Source organism: Equus asinus, chromosome 15 (assembly GCF_041296235.1).
Source record: "Equus asinus isolate D_3611 breed Donkey chromosome 15, EquAss-T2T_v2, whole genome shotgun sequence".
NCBI classification, from domain to species: Eukaryota; Metazoa; Chordata; class Mammalia; order Perissodactyla; family Equidae; genus Equus; species Equus asinus.
In genome coordinates, this window is record NC_091804.1 from 17,047,378 (window position 1) to 17,061,597 (window position 14,220).

A 14,220-nucleotide genomic window follows, 5' to 3' on the forward strand; every position below is an offset into this window, starting at 1 on the left:
GTGAGCACATGAGCTGGCGGTATGAACAGCTAATAGCTGAGATATGAGCTGTTAGTTAGGGTTAGTTGAGATAACTCCACCAGCTACTCCAGCATCCAGTCTACAGAGCCACCCACACCAGTTCCGTCCAAGACAGATGGGCTATTACAAGTCACAGCAGCAGCAGAGTGGGGAATGAATGCATCAGCCTCCTTAAGCTCTACACACTCTGTACTGAGGGCTTCTGCCTTTACACTCTTAATTTTGCCAGTCTTCACCCCAAAGAGCTGTGCTTTAGGAACTCTGGAGTTCCATTCTAAACCAGAAAGACCACAATGCTGGCACTTTTCTCCCTAAATGTCCCATTTCCAAACCTCACTTAGCACATTTGAGAGGTTACAATCTTCAATCCTGCCTGAGTTTCCCAGGGCCATTCAGACACAGTTGCAGTTATCTATGGCTGTGTGGTTCATATTGCCTGGGTACAGAGTGGCTTAAAATAAGCATCATTTTATTGCTCATGATTCTTTGGGTCAGGAATTTGGGCAGGGATGAATGGGATAGCTTGTCTCTGCTTCATGGGGACTTGGCTGGACTCATCCATGCAGCTGTGCTCAGCTGTCAGCTGGGCTAGGCTGGAGGATCCAAGATGGCCCCAGTGCTGGCTGCCTACTGGAACACCCTGGTTCTCCTCCTCCTGGCCTCTTCTCAAGAGACCTCTACATGGTCTCTCATCCTTCAGGGCCTCTCTCTCCACGTGACCTCTCTCTCAGCAGGATAGCTTAGAGTTTTTCATGTGGTGCTGCAGAGCTACAAGAGTTAAAGCAGAAGTTACAAGGTCTCTTAAGGCCTGAGTTTGGCGATCCCAGAACGTTCCCCTCTGCAGCATTCAACTGGTCAGAGCAAATCCCTAGGTCAGCCCAGATTTAAGAGTTGAGGAAGCAGACTCCCCCTCTTGACGGGAAGAGCAGCATGCATGTGCAGACTTGGGAGGAGTTGTGGGCTGTCATCTTTATAGGCAATCTACCACAGACCCTGTGGTTTGGACTGCTGCTTTCTGTAGCCAGGCTGATATGTAAGGTAGCCCCTAAATTCTTGCCTTGCCCAATCTCAGTTTCTCTCTTCACCAGACTAGGTACCTAATATGCCTTAGCTGAAACCTAGCGCACTCAAGACACGGCCTGGGGCAGACCCTGGGTATACACGCTCATGGGACATTCACTATTCACGTGGTGGAAAGGGAGCTCAGAGCTTATGTCTTCCAAAGACATCCAGACCATTTCCCAGAACTGTGGTGGGGAGTGATCCCCACTCTCCCTCCCTATCTCCAGTCATGATCTTCAGTCTGGGTCACTCTGCAGACATTGGTATGGACATGGGCCATTGAGTGTTCTCCACCCTTACTCTCTCAACTCAGAGTTTAAGTGTCCTTTTCAGTTGCTCTGTATGTCCCAGCCCCGTTCCAGGATCTACAGTGTCAGCCCGTACCACCTGTCCTTTCCCTAAAGTCTGTCCCTTGGGTAAAAATGCCTGTGTGGCAAGTTATACGAGGTGGAGAAGGGGAAATGCAAACTGATTAGAATGTATGGGTTCAGCTCCACCTCGACACTGACCCTTTGTCCCCACCTCCTCCTCCTGCAACCTTAAGTCAAATTCCAAGAGATGATCTTTACTCTCTACAGAGAAGGCCTATGATGGACACATCCCTTAGGATGCTTTTTTGTACATACAAGTGGATAAAAGGACCCATGCTTTGAATGTAACTTCAGACTTTGAGCAGGATTGTGACTGAGGAGGATTATAGGACAATAAAAAAATCAGGATGTGGCATCAAGGAAAACACATTGAAATAGTATCTGAAAATAACATGTCTGATGTGCATGTAGAGATAAATCTATACTGGACATAAATTTCACTCACATTTTTGCTCAAATACACATGCTTCCTCTACACTAGTTCACATGGCACAGTCGTTCCTAAGGGTCACAGACCATGTTAGAAATATAGTGAAAGGAGGATAAACTATCTCCCCAGAAAAAAATGCACAAGTGGATAACATTCATTTTCAAGACCTTTGCAGATCCCCTGAGTTTTATCATCCATGAACTTCTTGTAAAGAATTCTAGATGAAATGAGATGTGGCTTTTTGGAAAATCTCAAGGAAGATGGCAATAACTTAGGTAATTTTATTGGAGATTACGTAGTCAGGACACATGTATCTTCCTTCAGCATTCCATTTTAATTAATGTCTCACGTGGATCTTATTAAATAGGTGACCTCCTGCCCTTTGGTCATCTCCACCTTTCTTTCGAAAGATCTGATGGAAGTGTCCTGTAATAACTATGCAAGCTTTCAGGCCAGTGCCCCTTCCTTGGGGGGGAGAAAGCCGTCTTAATCTATGCCTCACATGCATCATAGTTCTGAGTTTTGTAAGAGGAGGATCCTATCCTGGAGGGATTTGGTGACTATCCAATTTTCACATGAGCATAATAAACTGAAATTACCAGTTACTAGACATCCTGTCTATTGTCCAGAGAGATACACAATATTCTAGGGGAAGAGAGACAAATCTGCAAAAGGTCATGTGTAGTGTGGGCATTTCTGAAGTCAGGTACTAAGTCCATTTTGATGGGTAATGTGTGCAGATGCTCTGCTCGTAATGATTCACCATTTCTGTGGAGGTCTAAGTAGAGTCATGAAATGTAACGTGATGGTTAAATCGGAAAGCAATTGAGATTTCCCAAGCATTGCTCAGCAACTCTTCTTATGTATATATTTCAAGGGCAATGTCCAGTCCAAAGGAAATCCAATTGTTAAAGTGGCCTTCACACCACACATTTTACAAATTTGTCTCACTTCTAAATTATCTCTGGCTTGATCCTGACTATGGAGAGGAAAATAAAATAATGTAATAACACCCTGGGCAGGTAGAGTGTCTTTTATCAGTGATCTCATAACACCTCATAAGCATTAATTACTTCTCCAAACATGCTGGGAGGGAGATGTGGTTATGACCATCGTGCTGATGAGGAAGCAGATGCTGGGTCAGGGATCGGTGACTTATGATAAACCACACATTCTTGACCAGGTCTGGATAAGGAAGGAGGAAAAACAGCCAACTCCAAGACAGAGTGTTCAAACTACTTGATCAGGTGTGCTCATCAATTGCCGGTCAACCCTACCCTGGCCCATCCACCATCACCACTTCCTGTTTCTTCCTTATCTGATCATCTTCAGTCTCATCAGCAGGTAATATAAGTTCCTCACTGAAGCAGATGTTGTCCAAGATGTTGTCATAAACTGGGTTTCCTGCAAACCAAATAAAAAGGAATCAGGGAAAATTGAGTATAACACATTTCTCAGGCCTTCCAGAGGATTCATTTTAAGGAGAGGCTGAGCTGTAAATATCAGACTATAATCATACCCGCTGTAGCCCTTGAAGACTCAGTTTTCAATGAGTTGCTCTTCCTGTGGGCACTAATGAGAAGATGCTATCTGGCCCCATGATGTTCCCATACGTTGAGTGAAGTGCAGCTAATTTTAGCCTTTCTTGTGGCACATTCCACACCATAACCTAGGTAGGCACTAGGTTAAGAAAGGAACTTCTGCTCACAGGGTATGCTTGCTACAGTTTTCCCCTTTTTCTCATTCATCCTCATTAATCCTCTAGTTTTCCAAACTTTCTCAGTAAAACACACTCAAGCCTCAGTTGGGGATTAACATCAGAGCTAGGACAAGGCCACATCAATGCTCACAAGGACCATTTTATCAAGGAAAATTCCAGAAGCTCCCTAACCTGTTAGAGCCCTTCAGTGGACAACACCTCTCTTTTTGGTATTAATATATCAAACCTTTGATAAAGCCAAAAAATATGCATCATTCTGGATATTTCTGTTTCCTTCACATCTTTTTGTGCCTTCTACAAAATAGGCAATAGGCAAGAGATTAGACTTAAACAACGATAACCACTGTGGAATGAAATGTGGATGACAAAATAAAATCATGATAAGTTAGTTCCATGTCACGTCACTAGAGAGAAAGGTTACACATAACTGGGAAAAAAATCTTTTTTCCATTGACCCACTCAAAACAAGCCATGACTTCACCGGGGCTGGATATCTGGTAAATTCCACTAGAATATCATGCTCTGGAATTTAGGAATTAGAGGAAGGGGTCAGAGGAAATTTTAAAATAGACCAAGAGGGTGGCGAAGCCTGGTTCACAGATCTGCTGCACTGTGTAACCCACAGCCCTCTGGGAGCTGTCGCAGTGATGTGTTCTACTTTTCTATTTCGAGCCTGTGACTCACATTACAAATATTGACTTCTGTTTCTCTATTAGCATCAGATTTTTTCTTGAATCCTCCAAATTGACTTTGACTATAACTTTGGTTAATATTAAACCTCTTGGGTCAACACATTTTTATAGCTGTGAGCTGCTCCAACCACATGGAGTGGGGATTGGCAAAGAAGCCTTACAACCAGGAGTAGGACACGGAGAAGGCTCCTTGCAGGCCCCCCGCCCCCCACCCCTCATCCTCCAACTACCCCAAACACTTCTTCTGGCAGATTCATCTTCCTCAAAGCATGGGTGGGGTCATGGTTTCCCAGCGTAATAGCCTTCCATGACACCCCATTGCCAAGAGAGGAAGGTCTGAATTCCATATCCCAGCACTCATGGGTACAGAAAGACCCTACCTTGTCAAAACCCAAAGACTTCACCAAACACATCACCTCCACACACATACATAATCTCTCCCTGGCTTTAATCTTCTAAGCACTTTGGGTCTTTCATATGATACATAAGTAAACTTGTACATAAGTAAATTCTCACTCAGCTTCTCCTGTCTCCTCCATCATAAGCTCTGACATACTCATCTTTGTAACCTCTATACACCTAACACAAGAACCAAGCAGATGGCAGATGATAAATAAACATTTGCCAAGCTGAACTGTCTCAAGCTTTATCTATTTCCTTTAGGCACATGGTTAATAGTCACATGAAGTAGTTAAAATAGCCACATTGCAAGGTGGCTGGAGCAAGATGTCTTAGGGATAATCAGGTAGTTTTTGCTAATGTCCAGCTAAAAGAACAAGTAATAGTATTACTCTTCACCTTATCTGGGATAATAAATTATAGCCAAACTTGCAAAAAACATGAAAATATAAGTCAGAGAGAGCAATAAAAATAGAAACCCACAGGGAACATAACATCCTAACAGTATTTCTACAATGAGGTCTTTTGGGGATACACTAAAGAACAGAATTAGGGCATGAGGGTATTTTTCCCTTGCCTTCGCCTATTTTCTGGTGGGTAACTATACAGAGAAAACAGCAGAAAAGCTGAAAGAACAGGAGAAAAATTAAAAAGAAGGAAAGCAACCTAAAAACCGGTATCTTGTACAGAAAAAAAGGAACCCCTTGACAACATAAAGTGAATTTGACTTCTCTCTTTCACTGAACTGGAAATAACCAGACAAAGCCCAAGCCCTTTGTTTGCAGAGGAGGCAATAAGGGCCAGGGGGACCAAATTATTTCAATTCCTCAGTGTACAAGAACTTCAGCTGAAGGCAGGCATCTTGACCATGACATCCGGGCATCTTAATCAAGTTCATTTAAAAAATAATTGGGCATCCGTGCTGCTGGGGTCCCTCCAGCCCACAAGTGTTTATCACGTCTTTATTCAACATCAGGCAGCATTATAGGTGCTGGGGATACAGAAGGGAATTTTTTATTTTGTCAAAATATAGCCAAAGACCTAGATATGCCCTTTCTATGCTAAGGAGCCAAAGAAAAGGCTGAATGATTCTAAAAGTTGGTTTGTATGTAGCATTCTCAGCAAAGTTGGGCAAGACCTCTAATTTCCCAAAGGTTTGATGAATATCTTTAACTCATAAGTTACTGCCCACGCCCAATCATTAACTTGCTTTTGCACAAATGTGGCTACGGTTTAAGAAAAGGCAAGGAGGGATTTCCAATCAATTGCCAGTAATATCAGCCTCTTCGGCCATGTAGGCCAAAAAGCGTGTGCAGGTGTAGGCAGGCTCCTGTGCACAGTGATTCATCTCTCATCCACTCTCTAGTGTTTCTGCAATAAAAATAACTGACCCAATGCAATGTGGGCCTTCCATCAGCTGCTTTTTATCAAACTTGCTTTTTTGAAACTCTAATACCCATTTCGTTTTAGAAAAATAAAGGGAGCAGGAGGCTTTTTGACAATCAACCTTTCCAGAAGGTCTGTGAGTGATTTGTGTGTTTTCTCATGGTTTCTAATAATGGACAAACAAGGGACGTATGTTTCCATTTTATCATATCGCTGAGGATGTTGAAAATCCATATTTTCCTGTTGCTAAAACTTAACACACACAAAAAAACCTAAAACCCCCTCAAAAGGAAAGCAGCAACACTTCTTTTATGATTCATTTACAATGTCAATTGAAAGACTTGTTTCTTCAGAAGGTATACTTTAAAAAGGAAAAACAACTGAAGATTCTAAAACAAAATAAATATCTTGCCACACATTTTAAGAGCAAGAGCATATCATTATAAGACCAAGAGAAAATGTTGCTCACCAAAATAAATCCATTCATTTGTTGGTACGTTCTCACTCTCCTTCTTTCTCTCAAAGCAAAAAACTGTACCGTCTTCGTCTTTCAATATGGGCGCGTGCAGAAGGTTTGTGACAAAACTGAAAACCGAATATTCACTTAGGTTTGTCAGCAATCTAGTCTGAAGTGTGAATACACTCGTCTACCAGGAATAAGTAAATCTTCCTAAAAGGAGTTAACCTTTCTTCAGACATTCGACAATAGGCCCTTATCCGATACAATTTTGGACCATTTTAAATAGTATCATCAACAATAACAATAGTTAACATTTACTGAGTGCTTACTAAGTGTCAGGCACTTTAAGTACTTCTGATGCACTGTTTCACGGACCCTCACATGCTCTCACTGAGCATGAACCATGAGCTTCCATCATTTCACAGATGAGAAAATAATATTTCCTCAGTGTTAATTCAAAGTGGAGCAGGTGGCAGGACAAATTTAGAGGCAAAACATAAAGTCTGCATCCTTAGCAAAGAAACTCCTATCCCCAGCACCTTGGATTTGAATTTACTTTGCTTCCTAGAGTATAAGGGAGAAAAACAGAAGGAGTTTGAGGAGTCATGATGGCCAGCTCTGAAGAGTCCTGAGAAAGCCAGACAACAGCTGTGAGTGACGGGAGGACACGCTCTGGGCCTCACCCCTCACCACTGCACCCCCAGTGCAAGGCGTATCCCTGGCATTTAGTGTATTTAATATAGATTTACTTGGTGGAGGAAAGATTGCCTCTCTCTTGCATGCTAAAGTGACTTCTGCAAGATTCAAAACCTCTGCTTCTAACGGTAGATGCCCCTCAGGACGAGAGAGAGAAACTGATCACTGGTGGAGAGAACAGGGAGAGATTGAGAAGATACTAAATTAGAGCACTGTTATGAGTACTTCTGTTTAACCTGGTTCTTCCTGGGAGTATTAAAGAAGTGGGAGCGTGCCATGGGAGCGTGGGACTCTGCCTTTAGGCAGAGTCAGGTGATGGACATGCCTCCCTCTGGGCTCAGGCCATCTATCCACTAACGCCTGTGACTTCAAGGCTGTCGAAAAGCCTTCACAACTTCTCACTTACAAGCACTAAATCGGTGCGATTAGCCCATGATCTATGTGGGATTAAATGCTCAGCTTCCCTTTCCTGATTTCTCCCTGCTCGTGAGATCCGCAGGCCAAAAATACACTGTCCCTGCTGCCAACAAGGCCGCGGAGCCCCTTCGTGGTTACTGCCCTCCCAATGCCCTTCCCGTTTTTGAAGATTTGCTATCAGAAGTTTCTTTCCTGTTGAGCCTTCTAACTCATCAGTTAGCACGGGAAAAAGGTCCAGCAACCAGCTGTGTCCCTCGTGCTTCCTGTGGGCCCCACCCCTGGCCTTAAGCTCCCATCTTGCATACTGGCCAGACTCCCTGTCTCGTTTTGCCCTCTCTGCACCTAGCACTGTATTCCCCAAGAGAAGACACACCCTCTGGCTTCCCAGGGTCCCTACTCTGGCTGCCCATTGGACCAAAAGCATCCCTTACATCAAGTCTTTCTACACTTTTCATCACACACATCTCATCGAAAGAAAGTATGATCATCCAGTGTGCAGTTTCTAGATCCTGCTTCCAGATATGGGACCACAGGTGATAACTAATCAGACAGGAGCACCTGTATTAATGTGATACTTGCCTTTTAGGCAACTTTGCCCTAACTTGGTGGGAAACCACACATTTCCAAAGGTTCTTCAAGAGCTAATATAACAGTGGGAATTTGGGCACAGCGAAAAGTCAAGGGCCAAGAGTCTTCTGAATGCCTCCCAGTCACATCAGTGGTGAGGGTTAGTGCTCTAAACTGTCGTTATACTTCCCGCAGCCTCAGCCTTCACTGCTGCCTCTCTGCCCTTAGAAGCCTGGCCTCCCTGTGGCCCTCAGTGACAACTTGATAAACCACTGACCTCAATTATTAAGTGTGGAGCAGAAACAATATTAAACCTGACTCTCCATTCCCTGGTGGCTATCATGTGTCTCTCAGTAACTTGGCAGGAACCTTTTTCTCACCCCATGTCCTTCCTATTACCCTGCAGTATGTCCTGAACCCTCCCAAGCAACCCCAGAAACTCAACCCCAGCTTCTCAACAGTGAAATGTTGGACATCTGCGCTGGTGCTTTTTGCAGGTCAGCACTTACTCAACAAGCTCCTTCCTTCCCCAGCAATCTGAGGATCACCCAGGGTCAACAGGGTCATTCCTTCTATCAATAATCACTGTTGATTCCTGGGAAGCAGAGTTGTGCTTTCCTAAAGGGAAGCTGAGTCATTCCTAAGCAAAGAGTGGCTTTCGTGTTTTTCTTTGTCTTAGAAACCTGAGTCTTAGAAGAGTCTAGATAAGGATTTGGAAGGGACTTCATCACTCTCAGCCAGCACAGCCTGCAATTTCTAGAATACCTGGTTGCTGTATCACTAGCCAAAAGAATCCCAAGGAGAAATTCCACTGACTATTACAACCATGTGCCTCATAATGATGTGTGGGTCAACAACGGACCGCATATACCACAGTGGTCCATAAGATTAGTACCATAGAGCCTAGGTGTGTAGTAGGCTGTACCATCTAGGTTTGTGTAAGTGCACTCTATGATGTTTGCATGATGAAATCACCTAATGGCACATTTCTCAGAAAGTAGCCCCGTTGATATGTGGCACATGACTATACAATAATCACAATAGCAGATCATATATATTTAGCAAAAGCCATGTGACACGTATGTCTTCAATATCATTTAGTCCTCACAGCAATCCAATGAAGTAGCTACTGTTTAGTTCTATTCTTCTTCTAGTTACTGCCATCGAGTTGCCTCTGTCTCCTAGCGATCCTGTGGACAGCAGAGCAGCACCCTTCCCCTCTTTTTGCACCATCCTCTCACCTTCCAGCGCTATAACAGACAATGCTCCACTGCTATTCATAGGGTTTTCATGGCCAATTTTTTCAGAAGTGGGTGGCCAGGTCCTTTTTTCTAGTCTGTCTTACTCTGGAAGCTCTGTTGAAACCATGGGTGACCGTGCTGGTATTTGACATATTGGTGGCATCACCGCCAGTAAATACTTTCAGCATCACAGCAACATGCAGCCTCCACAGTGTGACAACCGACAGATGGGTGGTGTGGTTCCCTGACCAGGAAATGAGCCCGGGCTGCCACAGTGAGAGCATCGAATCTTAACCACTAGACCACCAGAGTTGGCTAGTTTTATCCTAGAGGCCAAAGAAATACAGAGAAACAGGCAGCAGTGTGCCGGCAAATGTTAACAACTGATTCTCCAGGCAAAAGAGCCCCCATGTGTAACATCTGCCAATGTCTGTGGGCTAAATCTTCACTATGATACGGGAGAATTTAAACCACCAATCTGACGTCGGCGAATGCAGAGCTGGGAAGAGTTACACACACTTGAGTTTCTCAGGTTGGCCCCAGTACACACTGGACGGAGAGGTTAAGTTTCCTTCTCAAAGTCATGAAGCAAGTACGTGGTAGAGCTGAATTTTAAATGCAGGGCAGACTGGCTCCAAAATCCACACTCTTCACTACTAACAAAGCATAGCCAGAACCAACTAGAAGGGCCCTCTCTGATTAGCAGGTTGTTTGTAATGTTTATCTTAATTAATTAGGTAATTTCACAGATAACCACAATAGTACTTGTTGGCACAGATGAAATAACGACATCTTGATCATTTTTGTCTTCCCCGCACCTAAGGTAGCCCCTGCAGGTTCTAAGTATCCATACGTGTTAGTGGGACTTTACTGACTGACATTAAAGTGGTGTGAGGTGATCTTCAGTGGAGTCCTTGAAGCCTGAGGGTCAGAATTCTGGAGATGGGGAAGGTGGTAGTGGGGACTGCGAAGAGGCACATGTCACAGGGCGGAGACTGGCAGAGTGGAGTGAGGACTGTGGAGCAGGGCCCTTAGAGCAGCCTGTCCTATCTGTCTTTCCCTGAGGCCGGTCCTGGTGCTGTGCTCAGAACTCGAAAGTGGAGCGTGGCCGGGGCCACCCTGCGTGTTGAGAACTTGTTTCCCTTCTTTGCTGCATTAGGGCCCAGTGAGTCACTCTCGCTTGGCTTTCAAGTAAAAGGCGGAGGCAGGAGAGGCAGGGCATCCTTTGCAGATCAATGCAAGCAGCTGCCTGAGATATAAAGCTGGAATGTGGGATGTCTTACTGTTTTGCACCCAGGTCGAGGAATCGGTTTGCAATTTCACTGCCTTCAAAATGAAAACTGGAAGACTCAGCCATGAGGTATCAATTTAGCTGACCTGAGGGATGGAGAAGGATGGTTGGGGTGCTACTGTCAGATGTCAGCATGAAAACTAGGTAAAGCATAGCCGTGGGTGGGCCAAGTCTCTGTCATGACTGCTGGTTAAAATGAGCGCTCATCTGGGCCAGACACGGCAGGTTTACATACATGATCCTCATCAAAACCCGAGTAGACAGTTTTTATCCCCATTTCTCAAAGGGAAAACTCTGCCCTCAGTGTATGCTTCTAGCCTAGCAGGGAGCCCCCAGTGTGCTCAGATGGTTTAACTGAACAGAAGTACGGACAGCATGAAGGAAGAGAGCTGGGTGAGCCATCCAGGTGCAGGCAACAGTGGGGAGCCTTTGCTACCCCAGACTTAGAACAGAAGGAGGGAGCACAGTGTCGGGAATCGCCCAGGAACCGCAGCTGTGGGGAGGGAGGCCACCTCACTGGAGCTATGGCCATTCCTGAGGAGCACAGCCACTATGAAAACCATAACCTGACCTGAAGGAATGTGGAGAAAAATACCCCAACCTTTCTTCAGCATCAGCTAGAAGCTAGGAGGTGAAGGAAGTGACCCCAGCTTCCTGGACACAGAGCAGGGCAAGAAGGACAAAGGACACACTGAGAAAAATCAGCACGTATGTGGCTTTCCCAAGCGCACAGAGATTCTGCTGGTAGGGCCTGAGACAAGAACACAAGCATCCCAGTACAGAAGAGAGACCCCAGGAGACAGGCAGACCAGAGTCTGTGGGGCCTTGAACAAGCTACTTCAGTTGCCTGGGCCTCGGTTTTTTCACCTCTAAAATGGGACAGTGGACTTAACTGGAAGACACTGCCACTCAAATACTTACAATTCTTAGCCTTCCCCAAGTGATACTATTCACACCATGCCTTGCTGCTGAAATTGGAATTGATTTCTCTCCTGTCTTCTTTTCTCTCTTTGACTATAAAATGCTTACGGGCATACTAACATGAAACAACAAAACAGCACCACAGCATGAAAGCTTCTAAGCAACCATTTGGCAGCCCAAGGAACAGAACGGGTGAGACAGAGAGAATTCCTGCTCAGGAGTGACTGCACAGCTGTGGGATCCTGCCATGGGCAGCAAAGCCCTGGCCTCAATGCTTAATGCAGAGCATGGGGGCTTCCAAGGGGTTCACTGGGCTGGCAATTCCTGCGGGGCTAATATGCAAATGGTGGAAGGATCTAGATGCATAAACACACATGCATGCATACAAACACATGCACATCCATCACCACACACTAAATCTATGCAACATTCCCAGACGTATTTTTAGAACGCTCAGTGTGTCACGTTGTCATTCATTAATACTACAAAACAGACACAGGTGGCAAGGAAGCCTTGGATGCAGTGCTGGAAGCTCAGGAAGTTCTTGTCTGTCTTTAACCACCAGGCAACTTACTTCATGTTGAATAAATTCAGAGAAATGGAAAAGGCTGGTAAAACTTTTATATGCAGTAGAATATAAAATATTCATATTCTAAAATGGAATTATTCATTACTGAGAATTCATGTAATGATATAAAATGATGACCCTGTGTCTGGAACACGGTCAGACACCCAGCCTTCCGGAATTAATCTTTTGCCATTTACTCTCCTTTCAAAGGCAGGATAATTGACATTTTTATGATCATTTTAGTTACTGAAAGAGGAACAGTTGAAAGACAGATGTCCAATGAACCAAATCATGTCTGTATGCAGATAAGCCCCCTTCCAGAGTATTCTGGCTCTCAAGCCCGCCAATGACCCCTTGGTCCACCTGAGGTCACCAGCAGGCAGCTTCCAAAGACAGAGGTGGCCTCCTGTATGTCTCTCTGCCTGAGGTTGCTCTGTGGCCACAGGACTGTGCTCGACCCATGTGCTAAGGTATTAATGCCCCAGGAGCATCCCTTCCCTCGTGAGGGATGGGAGTTGGTAAAGAAATACTCAGGGTCTTGCCCCCCATTAGGACAGTTCTGAAGCATATGCCACACAGTCTGTCAGAGGGTCCCTGATGGGATTAAACCTCAGTTGCTCATAAGGGGAACCACTCATCAACCCACCCTTTCTTGGCCTTCCTTCCTTCCTTTTCTCACCTCACTTCCCCACCATGCTTCCTGGAATTACCTCCCAATAAATGGCCTGCCTCCAAATCTTTGCCCAAGGGCTGCTTTGGGGGAACCCAAACTAATATAATGCCTTTGTGCAAACCAAAAAAAAGATATGTCTTCCTCTAGGCTGACTCACAGCATGTTGGGCAGAACACAGGCTGGGTTCCAACACCCTCACCTCTCCCCGTGCCCCTTGTGCGGTGAACAACCTACACTACTGTACACAGATGCTCTCTGTGCATAGACCTCACTGGGTTACTGTAAAAATCGAATAAGATACACATGTGAAAATGTGTGACGCATAGTAGGTGTGCTCCATGTAGTAGTTTCCTTCCTCTACTTTTGACATTTTCGTGCTATTTTTCTCAACATTTCTGTATTACTTTCTAGCTTTCTCTTTGTCCCTGTCCTTTAGATGCTACAGCAAATGTCCTCCTACTGTTTTTTTCTTGGGGGGTGGGGGGTTGTCTAGTTTTAAAAGATCACATGTCAAAAATAAGAAAAGAAACAAGAGAAAGCTCAGGTCTTTGCATTCTCTTTCTAGCATCCAAGCATGACAAGGCAAAACTTGCTTGGGGCTGGGTTGAAGGTGGTCTGAAAAGGGGTTCAAAGGTCTACTGGGAATGGTAAAGAATAAGCTGCGGAGAGAAAATGTTGCCTTGAGCCCAAGGCAGTTCCTTTAGGATCGCCCTGAGAGCCGACCCTCCCTGTAATGAAGGCAGGAGAGATCATCCCAGGACACGCAGCTCTGCCTACTCGGCCACTGGCTCGCCTACTCCACCTGAACTGATTCGTTAATTCAGTGAAACAAATGGTTTGACTAATATTTTTTTCCTTGAATCAACCACTTATTTGGGCATATTGCAAACACAGGCTTTCTGTGCAATAAGATCAGGTAATGTCAGCCTGGCCCTGGCAGACACTTGCAGTCTGGGTGCAAAGCACATTTTGAGAGTAAAGGGAAAAAGGTAATTTAAAGTTTATTACTGTTTTGGAAAAAAAAAAAAAAGAGAGAGAGAGAATTAAGCATTTATTTGAGCTTGAGAAGGGAAGTCTCCTTTGCCTAGGAGTGGGTAACATCAACCTGAAATGTGTGGTTATTTGTGTGTCTGTACAAAACTGAGAAAGATCTGAATGCCCGGTGCTGGGATGACGAAGCACAGGTTCGCTTTTCATCTACTCGTTAAAGCGTGTGGTTAACAGACTTATCTGCTTGGGTTCTGTCCCTACCAGGATCGCCTGACATGGATTCTAAAAAGCAAAAGGGCAGTAGCTGGATGTGAT

The 14,220-nt window shown here is 44.8% G+C and overlaps 1 long non-coding RNA gene across 1 annotated transcript in view; it reads right to left on the reverse strand.

Annotated features, from left to right (window-relative positions):
• The window catches only part of LOC123277371 (uncharacterized), a 261,288-nt gene that overhangs the window by 36,679 nt on the left and 210,389 nt on the right, over positions 1 to 14,220 (reverse strand). The window contains exon 8 of the long non-coding RNA XR_011494568.1: positions 3,162 to 3,288. This is a non-coding gene — a long non-coding RNA (uncharacterized lncRNA). The remainder of the gene's footprint in view (positions 1 to 3,161; positions 3,289 to 14,220) is intronic.